Raw genomic sequence first — 15,896 nt, forward strand, 5'->3', positions numbered from 1 at the left:
TTTTATTGTGTTCTGTTGTACAATGTACATTGTGTAAGCTGCCCTGAGCCCAGTTTTACTGGGGAGGGAAGAACAGAAGTAAAATAAATAAATATTTGCAATGTTTAAAATAAATAAATATTTAAAATGTTTTAATGAGCAGGTCCATCTACAAGGCTGCTACCAAAACCCTTTTTTAAGTGGGGGGGGGGGGAATCCATACTGCAAATAAAACCCTAAAGCAATCGTCAAACTGAAACGGACAAAACAAACTTAAAGCAAACTCGCTGTAACAAAAACAAAATCAGCTGGGCAGTTTTTCAGTCATCAGCAAGACCAAAAAGTCTTTGGCCATTTATGAAGGACTGTTTCCCTCGCGATCACCCCCGTCAACTACTCCGGTGATTCGTTTTGAATATGCGTTGCCTTTCTCGGCTGTCAGAGGTTGCTTCGCTCTCCCTGCGCGTTTCTGCGCATTTTGCCCGCGTTTTCCGGATTCTCGCTAAAACAGCATCCAGAAAACATGGGCGAAATGTGCAAAAACACGTAGGGAAAGCGAGGCAATCTCTGATGGTCAGGAAAGCCATGCATAATCAAAACCAAGCACCGGAACAGTCAGTGGGCAGCCCTGGAGGCGGAAGGAAGATCTTCTTCACTCATGGGTAGGTTCATATGGGAGAAGGCAGTTCTTAAGGGATAGCAAAAGAACCAGTTACCTGCACCAGGAACCCCGCCTACGCCGGGTACTCCTCCCACGCCGGGTACTCCTCCCATGCCGGGTACTCCTCCCACGCCTGGCACGGCCCCAGCACCTGCAGAGAGAGTTCCAGAGCTTTTAGTTTCTAAAACAAAAGGTGTCGAAGACATCCACTCTGACACAGAAGCCTGGCTGATGGTGACGTTTGCCCGCTGGCGAAGAAGGGGGCATGACCCTCATCTACTGCCCACAGCTTGGCTCAAATTAAGCCCTCGCCGTCACACAGGAGAGGAAAGGTCTAACCTCACCACGGGCTCCTTGTTCCCGCTGCGATCCCCAAACTAGTAAAGTGTTTGGCTGTCTTCACTTGCACTAACGGGGGCTTTATTCAATGCTTTTTTTCTGAACATGCTCACCGAAATCTCCATTTTGCATTCAGCTGTACCCTGCTGCGGGGTGCAACGTGCTAGGACAAGAAGAGGAGTGCTCCCCGAGGGAAAGCTGGGGTAAAGGATATGGGGCAAGAGGTGCAAGTGAGACTTACCATATTTTGCTGCTTTAGCTGCCGCTGCTGCTCCGAGCCCTAAAACAAGAATGAAAGAATACATCACGGCAGCTTAGAAGAAGAAGAGTTGGTTTTTATATGCCGAGTTTCTCTACCACTGAAGGGAGAATCAAACCAGCTTACAATCAATCGCCTTCCCTCCCCCTCCCCACAACAGACACCCTGTGAGGAAGGTGGGGCTGAGAGAGCCCTAAGAGAGCTGTGACTAGCCCAAGGACACCCCGCTGGCTTCATGTGGAGGAGTGGGGAAACAAATCCAGTTTGCCGGATTAGCGTCTGCCACTCATGTGGAGGAGAGGGGAATCAAACCTGGTTCTCCAGATTAGAGTCCACTGCTCCAAACCACCGCTAGTAACCACACAACACCACGCTGGCTTAAAACACGCATCCTCAACATGGTGCCCATGGGTGCCATGGCACCTGCCAACATGCTTCGTGGCACCCAACAAGTACCATTAGAAAGTGGACAGGTCAGCTGCAGCATCCGTTTTGTGGTTGGCTCCGCCTCCTAGGACTGGCAGCCATTGCACAGCAGCCATTTTGTGTCTGGGCCCATCGTGCCATGCCAGCATTCCCAAGGTGCCCGCACATTCAAAAAGCTCGGGGAACCCCTGGCTTAGACAATGGTTCCTCAAGCTGAGTGTTCTGATGCCGACGGTTGCCAGCCAGATGCCTCTGGAAGCTCATGAGTGGGGCACAAAAGAGACAGCCCATCTCTCCCCCCCCATTGTCTGGTACTTGCAGGTACACTGCCTCTGAATTTGGAGGTTCTGTACTTTACAAGTAAAGTTGCAAGCCTCCAGTGGGAACTTTAAAAAGTCCTCAACTCATCTTTCCATATATGTGGGTATGTGTGAGTGACTACATGAAGGAGGTAATTTTTAAACAGTGAGGGCTGCAAATTAAGGGTGCATGTCTTTTTTTTTTTTTTGAGGCTAATTCATTTCTGACGTGTTCCTGTAAGAAAGAAAATATTAAGAAAAGAAAAAGACGAAGAAGAAGAGTTGGTTTTTATATGCCGACTTTCTCTACCACTTAAGGGAGACTCAAACCGGCTTACAACCACCTTCCCTTCCCCTCCCCACAACAGACACCCTATGAGGTGGGTGGGGCTGAGAGAGCGCTTAATAGAACTGTAACTTGCCCAAGGTCACCCAGCTGGCTTCCTGTGTAGGAGTGGGGAAACCAACTCGGTTCACCAGATAAGCCTCCGCCGCTCATGGGGAGGAGTGGGGAATCACACCCGGTTCTCCAGATCAGAGTCCACCGCTCCAAACCACTGCTCTTAACCACCACACTGGCGATGTAGTGTACATGTTTGGACACTACGAGCAAACTTTGGGCACCCATATTCTGCCTCTTTCCTCTCCTCCGGCTGCCGCCTTTTTTTCCGTTTATATACTGATCATACCATTTGATGACGAGTTCCAAGGAACTCGAAAGTTATGCTCCACTTGGAGATATTTCAGCTGGTCCTAGTAAAAAAGTATGAAGCTGGTGGTTTTCCCCCCTGAGGATCAGCATGGTGACCGATTATCTTTGTCTCGTTCCAATAACATGCTTCAGAGGTTGTTTATTGGCATTGCAATCCTAAGCAGAGTTACATCCAGCTTCAACTGACGTAGGGTGTAATGCTGTTTAGGATTGCACTGTCAAAAACTGGTACTTGGATCCATGTTTTGGTACCATTCCAGTGGCTTTAATTGCAGGGATTGGTGGGAAATGTGGTCTTTTCAGAGAAGCTTCCCCACCCTTTTTTCATTTTATCCTGATAAGAGCCACAAGAACCCTCCACCCCCAGAATACCTCAGAACCAGGGAGAAACAGACTCCCTGCATACCGTTCCTTTACTGTCATGGAATTCTCCCTGAATTCTGGTTTCACTAGGAAAATTTCTAATGCACAGCTTGCCACAGCTAGCCCTTTCAGTTCATTCGGTCTCCACTTCCCCCACACAGACATAAGATAATGATGCACAGATGTGCATTCAGAAAACACTGCAAAAAAGCAGCTTTGCTCAAATGGTATGCGCAGCTGCATCCAGACTCCTTTTCCATCATATTTTACCAGTGGGCTTCTGACCGCATGTGCAGATGTTCTGTACAAAATGCAGAAAGTAAAACACACGATATTGAGAAGTATTCCTACTGCATCGGTTATGCTTTGGAAACAAGACTAGGTATTTTGTAACTCCTAACATCCAGGGCCCCGTGGCGCAGAGCCGCGTGGCACAGAGGGGTAAGCTGCAGTTGGTTTCAGGCAGCCGGCTCAAGGTTGACTCCGCCTTCCATCCTTTTGAGGTCGGTAAAATGAGTACCCAGCTTGCTGGGGGTAAAGGGAAGATGACTGGGGAAGGAACTGGCAAACCACCCCGTAAACAAAGTCTGCCTAGTAAACGTCGGGATGTGACGTCACCCCATGGGTCAGGAATGGCCCGGTGCTTGCACAGGGGACCTTGACCTTTTTTTAACATCCAGGTAGAGATTCAGATGAAGTGAATTTTTGAGGAATGCCTACTTGGACCACTGTTGGAAAATCACAGTGATACGTTGTAGCACTCCAGCAATGTATAGGGTTGTAGCCCTTGCATCTCTTCCACAGTTCCTACCAATTATCTCTGAGCATCTTGCATCAGGGAAAGGGTCCTTACACTGGAGGAAAGTGCTTCTGCTTCTGGAATGGATCCAGGGGAGGCAACCCATGAATTCTTAGACTTACCACAAAAAAGAAGTTGGTTTTTATATGCCAACTTTCTCTACCACTTAAGGGTTCCAATCAAACCAGCTTACAATCACCTTCCCCTCCCCTCCCCACAACAGACACCCTGTGAGGTGGGTGGGGCTGAGAGTGTGTGACTGGCCCAAGGTCACCCAGCTGGCTTCGTGTGTAGGAGTGGGGAAACAAATCCAGTTCACCAGATTAGCCTCCGCCACTCCTGTGGAGGAGTGGGGAATCAAACCTGGTTCTCCAGATCAGAGTCCACTGCTCCAAACCACCGCTCTTAACTACTACACCACACAGGAGCGAAAAACGGGAGCCTTCTTGGTGGTGGCCCCCCACGGTTGTGCACCTCCCTAACCAGGGACGCTCGCCAGAAGCTCCTATCATTCCAGCTTTCACTGAGCGAGCTTTTCAGCTGGGGGGGGGGGGGCTGGTTGTACCACCTTGCCACTGTTACTTATTTTGTGATGGACTGCAATCATGGATTGCCAATCATCCCAACAGCTGTGCTCCAGGAAAGCCTAGAAATGTACAATATGAAATAGAAGGAGAGAAAGAAATGCCGCAGGCAACAGAGCGCCACAATAGAATCTGTGCAGGGCTGCTGACCTCCAAGGCCGCCGGCACCAACCCCTCCGACCCCAGGCACCAATCCGCCGACCCCTCCGACGCCGGGCACCAGGCCTCTTGCTCCACCAGCTCCTATTTGATTAAAGCACAAATTTAACAATAATCACAACCAGGGCTGGTGCTACCATTAGGCAAACTAGGTGGTCATCCCGGGTGCAGAACTCAGAGGGGCGCAGAACTGGCCTCAGGGACACAGTTTTAAACAGATTAGTTTCTTTAAAAAAAAATGCAACTGACAATTTATATATATTTAAGTACCACAACAGTGGTACTTTAAGACAAGTACCACAACAGTGCTATGGAATATAATTAATTATAACATCTTATAAAAAGTTTTGTGCTTTTATTTTTTCTACATCTCTTTTTGAAAACTGGTTAGCAATAGGGGCGGCACAAGTAGTTAGCCTTGCCTAGGGTGCAAAAATGACTGGCACCAGCCCTGATGACAACACAAATGACAGGTAACAGATAACAGGTAACAACACAAATAACAGGTAACAGATTGTGCTGTATGCACTTTAATTATGATTACAGAATACTGTGCTCAAAATGGTGCCCCAAAGAAATGACAATCTAAGGCCTGCAAACAAGTCTAGAAAGGGTACCTCTCTTTTATTGCCGAAGGCCTGGCTTCACAGTCTTATATGAAAGGGAAAGGGCAGTGTGATCAATTGTGCTCGCAGACGCTCGCCTCTGGCGAGTGAGGGCTGCCTCTGGGTGACCAAACAAGTGTGTCTTGCAACAGTGGTTGTTCTTTTATTTCTTTTCGCCAGAAATGCTGGCTACAAGGTACTCGTGGCCCGGTGGACTAATGGAAATGGCTGCAGATGAGGCCAGATCTTGAATGGGCTGATCTCCTTCTTTTCTTCTTTTTCTACCATAGGTAAGGTTGTCAACTCTGGGTTGGGAAAATCCTGGAGATTTGGAGGGTGGAACCTGAGGAGGGGCCATGGCTCAGTGGTAAAGCCATCTGCATGGCATGCAGAAGGTCCCAGGTTCAATCCCTGGCATCTCCATTTAAAGGGACTAGGCAAGTAGATGATGTGAAAGACCTCAGCCTGAGAACCTGGAGAGCCGCAGCCATTCTGAGTAGACAATACTGACTTTGATGGACCAAGGGTCTGATTCAGTAGAAGGAAGCTTCATGTGTTCATGTGCGGGCAGGGTTTGGGGAAGGAAGGGAACTCGGCGGAGTATAATGTAATAGAATCCATCCTCCAAAGTAGCCATTTACTCCAGGGGAAGTGATCTCTGTAGACTGGACATCAGTGGTAATTCCGGGAGATCTCCAGTCCCCACCTGGAAACTGGCAACCCTCATCCCTAGGCTGGATGGGGCAGCTACACAGTTCCTCTTACTTACCATATTTAGCTGCCTTGGCGGCGGCTAATGCTGCTCCAGGACCTCCTGGTACCAGTCCTAAGAAGAAGAAAGAAGAAGAAGATAGAAAACTTCTGTCCTAATTCCATCAAGAGCACCCCCCATCCCAGGGCTAAAGGGACACCCGAACGTCATCTTCGCTGGCCAGATGGAAAGAGACCTGGCAAAGATTGAGAGGGGATATGATAGCCATCTTCAAGTACTGGGAGGGCTGCCCTATAGAGGATGGTGCTGAATTGTTTTCTGTTGCCCCAGAAGGTCGGACCAGAACCAACGGGTTGAAATTAAATCAAAAGAGTTTCTGTCTCGACATCAGGAAGAATTTTCTAACCGTTAGAGCAGTTCCTCAGTGGAACAGGCTTCCTCGGGAGCTCTGGAACTGTTTAAAAAGCTTAGAAAGGGTTTGCACTTTTAGGTTCAAGATATGCTAAGTAAAGCATCCTTGTTCTATAGCCCGAGCCTTATCGGCTGTGGCTGTGGCTCAGCGGTAGAGCATCTGCTTGGCACACAGAAGGTCCCAGGTTCAATCCTCGCCATCTCCAGTAAAAGGGACTAGGCAAGTAGGTGATGTGAAAGACCTCAGCCTGAGACCCCTGAGAGCTGCTGCCAGTCTGAGTAGACAATACTGACTTTGATGGACCAAGGGTCTGATTCAATATAAGGCAGCTCCATCATGTGTTCATGTGACTGTTCCAAATGAGCCTTCCCAGTGTGGGAAGCAGCAAGCCACACACTACATAGCGCTCTAATGTTCATGCACATGTGTATATACAGATGTGACAGACAAAATTTGGGGAGGGTGGCAGAGTGTCTGCTTTGAATTCAGAAGGTCCCCAGTTCAATTCTTGGCTTCTCCAGTTTAAAAAGTTGAAAGATGAAAGGCTAAGGTGTCGTGGAGTTTGCAGTTTAGAAAAAGGGAGACTAAGAGGGACATGATAGAAGTTTATAAAATGATGCATGGGGAAAATGGGCTTGACTTTTCTTCTCCCTTTCTTCCACAATACTAAATCTCAGCGACACCCAATACAGTTGATGGGCAATAGTGTCAGGATGGAAAAAAAGAGGAAATCCTTCTTTATTCAATGAGCAATCAAATTGTGGAATTCACCACCAGTGGACATAGTGATGGTTGGCAGAGTATGCTAAGTATGCAGTGAAGGGTCAGTCTCACTCATTAAAGATAAAGTTGCTCTTTATTGAGGGAACTACATTTTAGGATAGGAAAGCTGAGAGACAAGAGCCTCTAGCTGTCTATCTAGCTAAGCAGGGAGAGAGTGGGTAGAATGACTTCCCAGAAGAAGAAATTGTCCCCTAAGAATATCAGTCTAAGGACAGACAAGGGGTGTGAATTAAGGGTGGAAAGGTCTCTAATCTTACAGCCCTAACTAGCTGACCACTTGCCTGCCCCCTTGCCTGCTGGGTCTTCTTCTCAGTTCCTTTGCACGCTGGACACTGGAACTCTTCCAACAGTGACTGCCATGAGAATAGATGGCTTTAAAATGGGGTCATGGAGAAGGGGTCCATCAGTGGCTACTAGCCACAGTACTGCAGTCACAGTACTAGCAGTACTGCAGTCAAAGCCTCTGATCACAACCTGAGTTCGATCCCAATGGAAGTCGGTTTCAAGTAGCCGGCTCAAGGTTGACTCATCCTTCCATCCTTCCGAGGTCAGTAAAATGAGTACCCAGCTTGCTGGGGGTAAAGGGTAGATGACTGGGGAAGGCAATGGCAAACCACCCCGTAAACATGGTCTGCCTAGTAAATGTCATGATGTGACATCACCCCATGGGTCAATAATGACCCGGTGCTTGCGCAGGGGACTACCCTTGTGTGTGTTAAGTGCCGTCAAGTCGCTTCTGACCCATGGCGACCCTATGAATCAATGTCCTCCAAAATGTCCTGTCTTTGACAGCCTTGCTCAGGTCTTGCAAATTGAGGGCTGTGGCTTCCTTTATTGAGTCAATCCATCTCTTGTTGGGTCTTCCTCTTTTCCTGCTGCCCTCAACTTTTCCTAGCATGACTGTCTTTTCCAGTGACTCTTGCCTTCTCATAATGTGACCAAAATACGATAGCCTCAGTTTAGTCATTTTGGCTTCTAGGGTCAGTTCAGGTTTGGTTTGATCTATAACCCACTGATTTGTTTTTTTGGCAGACCACGGTATCCGTAGCACTCTCCTCCAACACCACATTTCAAAGGAATCTACTTTCTTCCTGTTAGCTTTCTTCAATATCCAGCTTTCACACCCATACATAGTAATAGGGAATACGATGGCATTAATTAACCTAATCTTGGTGGCCAGTGACACATCCTTACACTTCAGAATCTTTTCTAGCGCCTTCATGGCTGCCCTTCCCAGTCTCAATCTCCTTCTGATTTCTTGGCTGCAGTCTCCCTTTGGGATGAAGATGGAGCCAAGGAATAGAAAGTCTTCAACAATTTCAGTTTCCTCATTGTCAACCTTAAAGTTGTGTAATTCTCCGGTAGTCATTACCCTTACCTTTAATAAAAGGTATTACTCAACTTTTGGCTGTGGATTTTACCTTGGACTAACACAGTTACCTGCAAACACAAGACTCTTTTGTTATTCTAGACCTCATGGTTGCCCTAGGAGTGTGAGGGGGATATCCCATCTTTTATAACACTACAGAACCAAACACTGAGCTAAGACATCTATTTTCTTTAACGCACCTTCACTACCTACACTGGTTCGCGTATCCTAACAACATACCTCCAGTTCCAATGCCACCGGGAGCCACACCGCCAGGTGCCACGCCGCCGGGTGCCACGCCAGGAACAGTTCCATAGCCAGGTGCCACCCCAGTCCCTGAGGAAAACGTATTTATTTTATCATACTGATTAATCACCTTCCTTCAATTGGAGGAAGATTTGAGTCCAGTAGCTCCTTAGCGACGAATGCGATTTTTGGGGTATAAGCTTTCGAGAGTCAACACTCCCTTCGTCAGTATCTTTGACTCTCGAAAGCTTATACCCCCAAAATTTTGTTGGAGTCCCCATGAATCGCTCCCTGTTTGGACTTAAATGAATGGAAAAAGAGCATCAATTACTCTAAGCTGAGCATAACAGTGAATTTCAGGCCAGTCTTATCATAGAATCATAAAGTTGGAAGAGGTCACACAGGCCATCTAGTCCAACCCCTTGCTTAATGCAGGATCAGCCTAGAGCATCCCTGACGAGTGCTTGTCCAGCTGCTGCTTAAAGACTGCCAGTGAGGGGGAGCTCACCACCTCCCGAGGTAGCCAGTTCCACTGTAGAACAACTCTTACTGTAAAAAATTTTTCCTAATGTCCAGCCGGTATCTCTCCACCTGCAATTTAAACCCACTATTGCGAGTCCTATCCTCTGCTGCCAACAGGAACAGCTCCCTTCCCTCCTCTAAGTGACAGCCCTTCAGATACTAGCAATCATGTTCCCCCCTCCACCTCCTCTTCTCCAGGCTAAACATTCCCAACTCCCTCAGCCTGTCCTCACAGGGCTTGGTCTCCAGGCCCCTGATCATCCTCATCGCTCTCCTCTGCACCCGCTCAATTCTGTCCACATCCTTTTTGAAGTGAGGCCTCCAGAACTGCACACAATACTCCAGGTGCGGCCTGATCAATGCAGTGTACAGCAGAAGTATGACATCTTGTGATTTGGATGTTATGCCTCTGTTGATGCACCCCAAGATCGCATTATGTTTTTTGGTGGCTTCTTGTCTGATTCTTTTTTTTGTTCCAAGACGACCCACAACAATCCTGTGAGTGACAGATAAATGGGCCATTCAGCTCACCATATGCCGCTGCTTTAGCTGCTGCCTTTGCTGCTGCCGCCGCTCCTGGCCCAACACCTGCAGGTACATGCAAAAGACATGGTCAAGAGGCAGGGCAGAATTTGTCCAGGTAGGGGATGCTTGTTCTTAGCCTAATGAACCAGGGAGAGCACCTGGAGCCATACCTGGGAAGCCACCAACACCTGGGATCCCACCAACTCCAACGCCTGGGACCCTGCCAGCACCTGGCACCTGACCTGGAACAGAAGTGGTGAAATTGGAAGGCAAGCTTGTTCTGAATGTGCTTGATAAGAAGCTTTTTTCAAATTTAATTTTTGTATTTTTAAATCAAACCCCCAAACAGAAATAAATAAATAATATATTGAATAAATAAATAATATAACAACAATGGTGGCAAGTGTCCAGATAAGTAAGTATAAGGAGGTTCCAATTATCTAAAAATATGTCCATACGCAGTTGTCATCTGTACGCCATATGTTCAAATGTTAATAAAGTTGTAAGGTCCTCAGTCTACTGAATTACTGGAGGTGGGTATTTATCTTTCCAGAGTTGTAGTATAAGTCTTTTAGCAACAGTAAGAGCACACAGGGTCCATTTTAATTGACCATCAGTTAGCCTCCAGGAGACAGACAAATAGTTTAAGACTACATAAGCTTCCTCAAAGATCAATGAATATTCTAAAGCAAAATTGATATAAGTAATTACTTCTCTAAAGACCAAATAACTGGACAGGCCCAAAGTATATTCTTAAGAGACACCTCTTGTAATCACCAGGAAGCTGAAACATCAATGATACTTATATGGAGAGTCCACATTTGGACCATCCACATTAATCATAACAGAATCCGAGCTTTTCACTATCAAAATAATAAAGCAACCGTTTGAGTCTGTTATCACTAGCTGAGCCTGAAAAGAAACACATTTCTCCCTCATCTATCTATCTATCTATCTATCTATCTATCTATCTATCTATCTATCTATCTATCTATCTATCTATCTATCTATCTATCTATCTATCTCAATACCTTTAGATCAATTAGGTGTATCTGTAACATATACCTCTCCAACCCAATCTCTACACAGATAATTATTATTGTTTGCCATTATATGGGTTTCTTGTAAAAAAGCTCCATCAGCATTAACAGCTTTCAGTTTAGAAGTAACCTTTTTGCACTTGATAGAATCTCTTGGGCCCTTAACACATTGAACATTAAGCTTGAAAATAATGTATCCAATCTACAATGCCCAATTCCCCAATCAGAAAAGTTGTTGGGAAGGATTAAACTTTTACATCAGGACTCCATCTTGACCACGTGTTGAGGGACGACGATCAGAAATCCTCACTCTGAGAACTAATGTAATAATGGACTGTGAAATGCTACAACTTCAAGAATAATTAGCCTATCCTAATGAGGCACAGTGTAGGGTAAGTGTAGAGTTCAGAGTTTAGAGGATTGCATGTTTTCACCTTTTCTTTACATCCTTACTCAGGCTGATGTTTGTAAAGATTATGTGTACTACTTTTATTGTTTTTTTTATTAAACATGTATTTTGAATGTTCAGATCTCTGCAAATACACCATGCCTATCCAGTCTTTGGGGCTTTTCCAAACTCCCAGAACCGAAAGGAAACAGGGCTTGCAAGTCCATTCCATCACCGTGCTTGGTTGTTTTTTTTTTTAACTTTTGTGAGCTGCCTCAAGCAGGTCTTGATAGGCAGCCTACAAATTTTCTAAACAAATAAAAAATGGTCACATGGAACATGTAAGGAATGTGTGCACAGAACTTCGATTCTGCCTCTGCCCTTCGGAATCCCCATGAATCTCTCTCTGCCTGGACTTAAATGAATGGAAAAGGAGCGCCAGTTACTCTAAGATGAGCATAACAGTGAATTTCAGGCCAGCCCTGTCTGGTTTATTTGTGTTCCAAGATGACCCACAACAGTCCTGTGAGTGACAGATACATGGGCCATTCAGCTCACCATATGCCGCTGCTTTAGCTGCTGCCTTCGCTGCTGCTGCTGCCGCCCCTGGCCCAACACCTGTAGGTACATACAAAAGGCATGGACAAGATGCAGGGCAGAATTTGTCCAGGTAGGGATGCATCTTCTTAGCCTAACTCATCAGGGAGAGCACCTGGAGCCTTACCTGTGACACCACCAATGCCTGGGACCCCACCAATGCCTGGGATGCCACCAACACCTGGGACCCCGCCAACGCCAACACCTGGGATCCTGCCAGCACCTGAAGAAGAAGAGTTAGTTTTTATACGCCGACTTTCTCTACCACTTAAGGAAGACTCAAATGGGCTTACAATCACCTTCCCCTCCCCTCCCCACAACAGACACCTTATGAGGTAGGTGGGGCTGAAAGAGCCCTAAGAGAGCCATGACTAGCCCAAGGTCACCCAGCTGGCTTCGTGTGTAGAAGTGGGGAAACAAATCCAGTTCACCAGATTAGCCTCCGCCGTGCATGTGGAGGAGTGGGGAATCAAACCCGGTTCTCCAGATAAGAGTCCACCTCTCCAAACCATTGCTCTTAACCACTACACTACGCTGGCTCTCAAGTGGGAATGATGCAGAAAATATATTGTTAGTCAGAACGCTAGATCTGAGAGAGGAATGAAGAATTCTAAATCTTTTTCAAAAACTCGTGAGGAAAGCCATACGGCAATTCAACAAAGTGATAGATAAATGGGCCCTTCAGCTCACCATATGCTGCTGCTTTAGCCGCTGCCTTTGCTGCAGCTGCTGCCGCCGCTCCTGGCCCAACACCTGCAGGTACATGCAAAAGACATGGTCAAGATGCGGGGCAGAAATTGACTAGGTAGGGGATGCATCTTCTTATCCTAACTCACCAGGGAGAGTGCCTGGAGCCATACCTGGGACCCCGCCAACACCTGGGATGCCACCAACACCTGGGACCCCGCCAACACCTGGGATGCCACCAACACCTGGGACCCCGCCAACTCCTGGGGCGACGCCTGGGAACCCGCCAACTCCTGGCACCTGACCTGGGACAGAAGAGGCGAAAGCGGAGGACAAGCTTGTTCGGAACGGGCTCGAGAAGAACGTAACCTGGACCCATCGGCTTGGCTGATCTCACTGGGCGTTTGCCAGCCAAAATAAGACAGGTTGTGCAAAATACGTTCAACATCGCGATTCACTGTTGCCGTATCAGCCCATCAAGTCTAGCGCAGTGACTCCAAAGTGTGGTGCTCGGAGCAAGAGGACTGGGCCAGGAGATGCAAGGCAATTAAAAGTAAACGCTCTAGCAATAGCAAGCCCAGAGTATCCACCCGCAGACGTAAACACCTGCTGCATCTATGCATGAGTCACTGTGCTGCTTCCTACCAATTGGCCTTTGCTGCAACTCCGCATAGGGTGCAGCTGGATCTTCCAGTTGCTCTGGATGCAGATACACTGCACAATTTCTTTCCTCAAGGGAACACTCTGAACAGTGACTCACACAGGTACACACTGGGTGGGCTCCTCTGAAGGGGCACCACTCTTACTCTTCCCCGAAGTTCAGCAGGCATCACGCACACCTTGCCTGACGATGCAGAGGAATGCAGAGGGCTGAGCAGAAATGGGAGTCCTGGGAGAAACAGGAACCCTGCCCTGGAGATGGTGGCATTCTCCTGTCCACCCCAGCAGCTGACCAAGAGGAAGAATAAGTCCTTCACCAGGGTGCCCAAAATTATTCTTTGGGCCCACAGGGTCCTCTTTTAGAATGATGGCCATTCTAAAAGGGGAGAGGCCGTGGCTCAGTTTGTAGAGCATCTGCTTGGCATGCAGAAGGTCCCAGGTTCAATCCCCGGCGACTCCAGTTAAAGGGACTAGGCAAGTAGGCGATGGGAAAGACCTCAGCCTGAGACCCTGGAGCTCCGCTGCCAGTCTGAGTGGACAATACTGACTTTGATGGACCAAGGGTCTGATTCAGTAGAAGGCAGCTTCATGTGTTCATGTGTACTTGACAAATTTAGCCGTCCATCTCACGGGATCCAAATCCCGCACCACGAAAAAGGCTACTTCCTCCAACGGGCAAAAATTAGGCAAACAAAGTAAATTTGCATTATGCCTCTTTTTTTGCGTAACTGACGGTGCAGCTCTTTATTATTTGAGCAATTTGTTCTGATGCCACCATTTCTGGGGAGGGGGCAAAGAGACGCCCAAGGAATGTTGGTTTGATGGTCAAGCAAAGCAAGCTGTCACTTTTTGTGGCAAATCAGGAGGGACAGCTCTGGAGGAAATACAACCCCCTCCACGCCCTCAGCTGTTACTGCAGCCTGCCTGACACTCGGCACATAAGAACAGCACTTGGGACAGCAAAATACCTTGAGCCACTTCTGATGGATACTTCCCCACTGGAAAGCTTAGGTGGGAGCAGGATGTTACAGTGGACACACAGCTGCCGTGGAAAACAGCAGCCTTGTGTCTCCCTCCTCCCCCTCCCCTAGCAACGTCTACTTATAGAAGAGGCATGACATGATATCATCACCGTGCTCCTAATTTTCCAGCTTACAGTCCATTTTCCCCCCAGCTCCTACTGAGGAATTTTACAATGCAATGCTGTCACATCACATGTTTTATATCACAATAGCAGGGGGGAATGAAACGCAGGCTTGCTGTTTTCAGCAGCAGCTGTGCGACTGCTCTGCAGAAATAGCTTGTTTATTTATCAGTTCCATTTCTGTCCAGCCTTTCCTCCATGCAGCCCCAGGCAGCATCCTTGGCTTTTCTAGACAGCCTCCCATCCAGACACGAAGCAGAGCTGGTTGGCTTCAGCAAGGGTACTGCCTCATTTGCCTGGGGCTGTATTCCAGTCATTCTTCTAGCTTTTGAGATTTCGGTGGGCATTGCATATAAACTTTCCAGAATGTCTTTTGCGGCCAGAAAAACTAGAAACTTGCTTTGTATTTTTTGGGACCGAAGCTGTGTTCCCCACCCCAGCCCCCCAACCCCCGAAGCTGACTACTCAGCACAACCCAGAGCCTTGCTTACGATTGCCCCCTGAGCCGCTCAGAGCCTTACCATACTTGGCTGCTTTGGCTGCTATTGCTGCTGGAGTTGCGACTCCTGGTAGGAACAAAGAAAAGTAGAGATGTAACAGACAGGACTTAAAGATAAACACGTGATCCGTTTTAGATGCACACCAAGAATCTTTAGGTTCGAGCTTAGTAGCGCCCTAGAGACCAAAAAGATTTTGGGGGCATAAGCTTTCGAAACTCAAAGCTCCCTTCGCCAGATATATGACGAAAGAGCTTTGACTCTTGAAAGCTTATACCCTCAAAAGCTTGTTGGTCTCTTGGGAGCTACCGGATTCAAATCTAGCTGTTCTACTGCAGACCAATACGGCTACCCTCTGGAACCAAGAACCTTTGGCGTCAGTCAATGCAACAAGGGTCTGCCTTTTTGGCTCCTCCAATCTCAGAAACAGAAGTTCAACAGCCAAGAATTTCATGACACTCAGGAGAAAGGTGGAGAGTAGTATAAAAGATACTTTCCTTTCCTTCTTTCAAGCTCCCTTGACCAAAAGGTCTTGAGCAGTAAAAGGGGAGCCTTTATTTCTTTAAGGAAAATATGGCGGAGAGATACTTGGCTACCGCCACTGTTGTTCTTGGGTCTCTATCCGCCAGCAAAAATCTTTTGTTATGCTGGCAGGTAATTTGATTAAGAAGGGGGGTAATCCATTGATTGCGACAGACATTATATTGGGGGCATTCCAACATCATATGGAATAATGAATCCACTCTCTTCAGATAACATGGAAAAAGCCCATCTGAATAAGGTAAGTTGCCCATATCTTCCATTTAACACCGCTGAAGCATGAAGCGAGCAAGCATGAATGCTCTATGGTAAAAAAGGTAAAGGTAAAGGTCCCCTGTGCAAGCACCGGGTCATTCCTGACCCATGAGGTAACGTCACATCCTGACGTTTCCAAGGCAGGCTTTGTTTGCGGGGTGGTTTGCCAGTGCCTCCCCCAGTCATCTTCCCTTTACCCCCAGCAAGCTGGGTACTCATCTGACTGACCTTGGAAGGATGGAAGGCTGAGTCAACCTTGAGCCGGCTTCCTGAAACCGACTTCCATTGTGATCGAACTCAGGTCGTGAGCAGAGCTTGGACTGCAGTACTGCAG

Source organism: Euleptes europaea, chromosome 19 (genome assembly GCF_029931775.1).
Source record: "Euleptes europaea isolate rEulEur1 chromosome 19, rEulEur1.hap1, whole genome shotgun sequence".
Classification (NCBI taxonomy): domain Eukaryota; kingdom Metazoa; phylum Chordata; class Lepidosauria; order Squamata; family Sphaerodactylidae; genus Euleptes; species Euleptes europaea.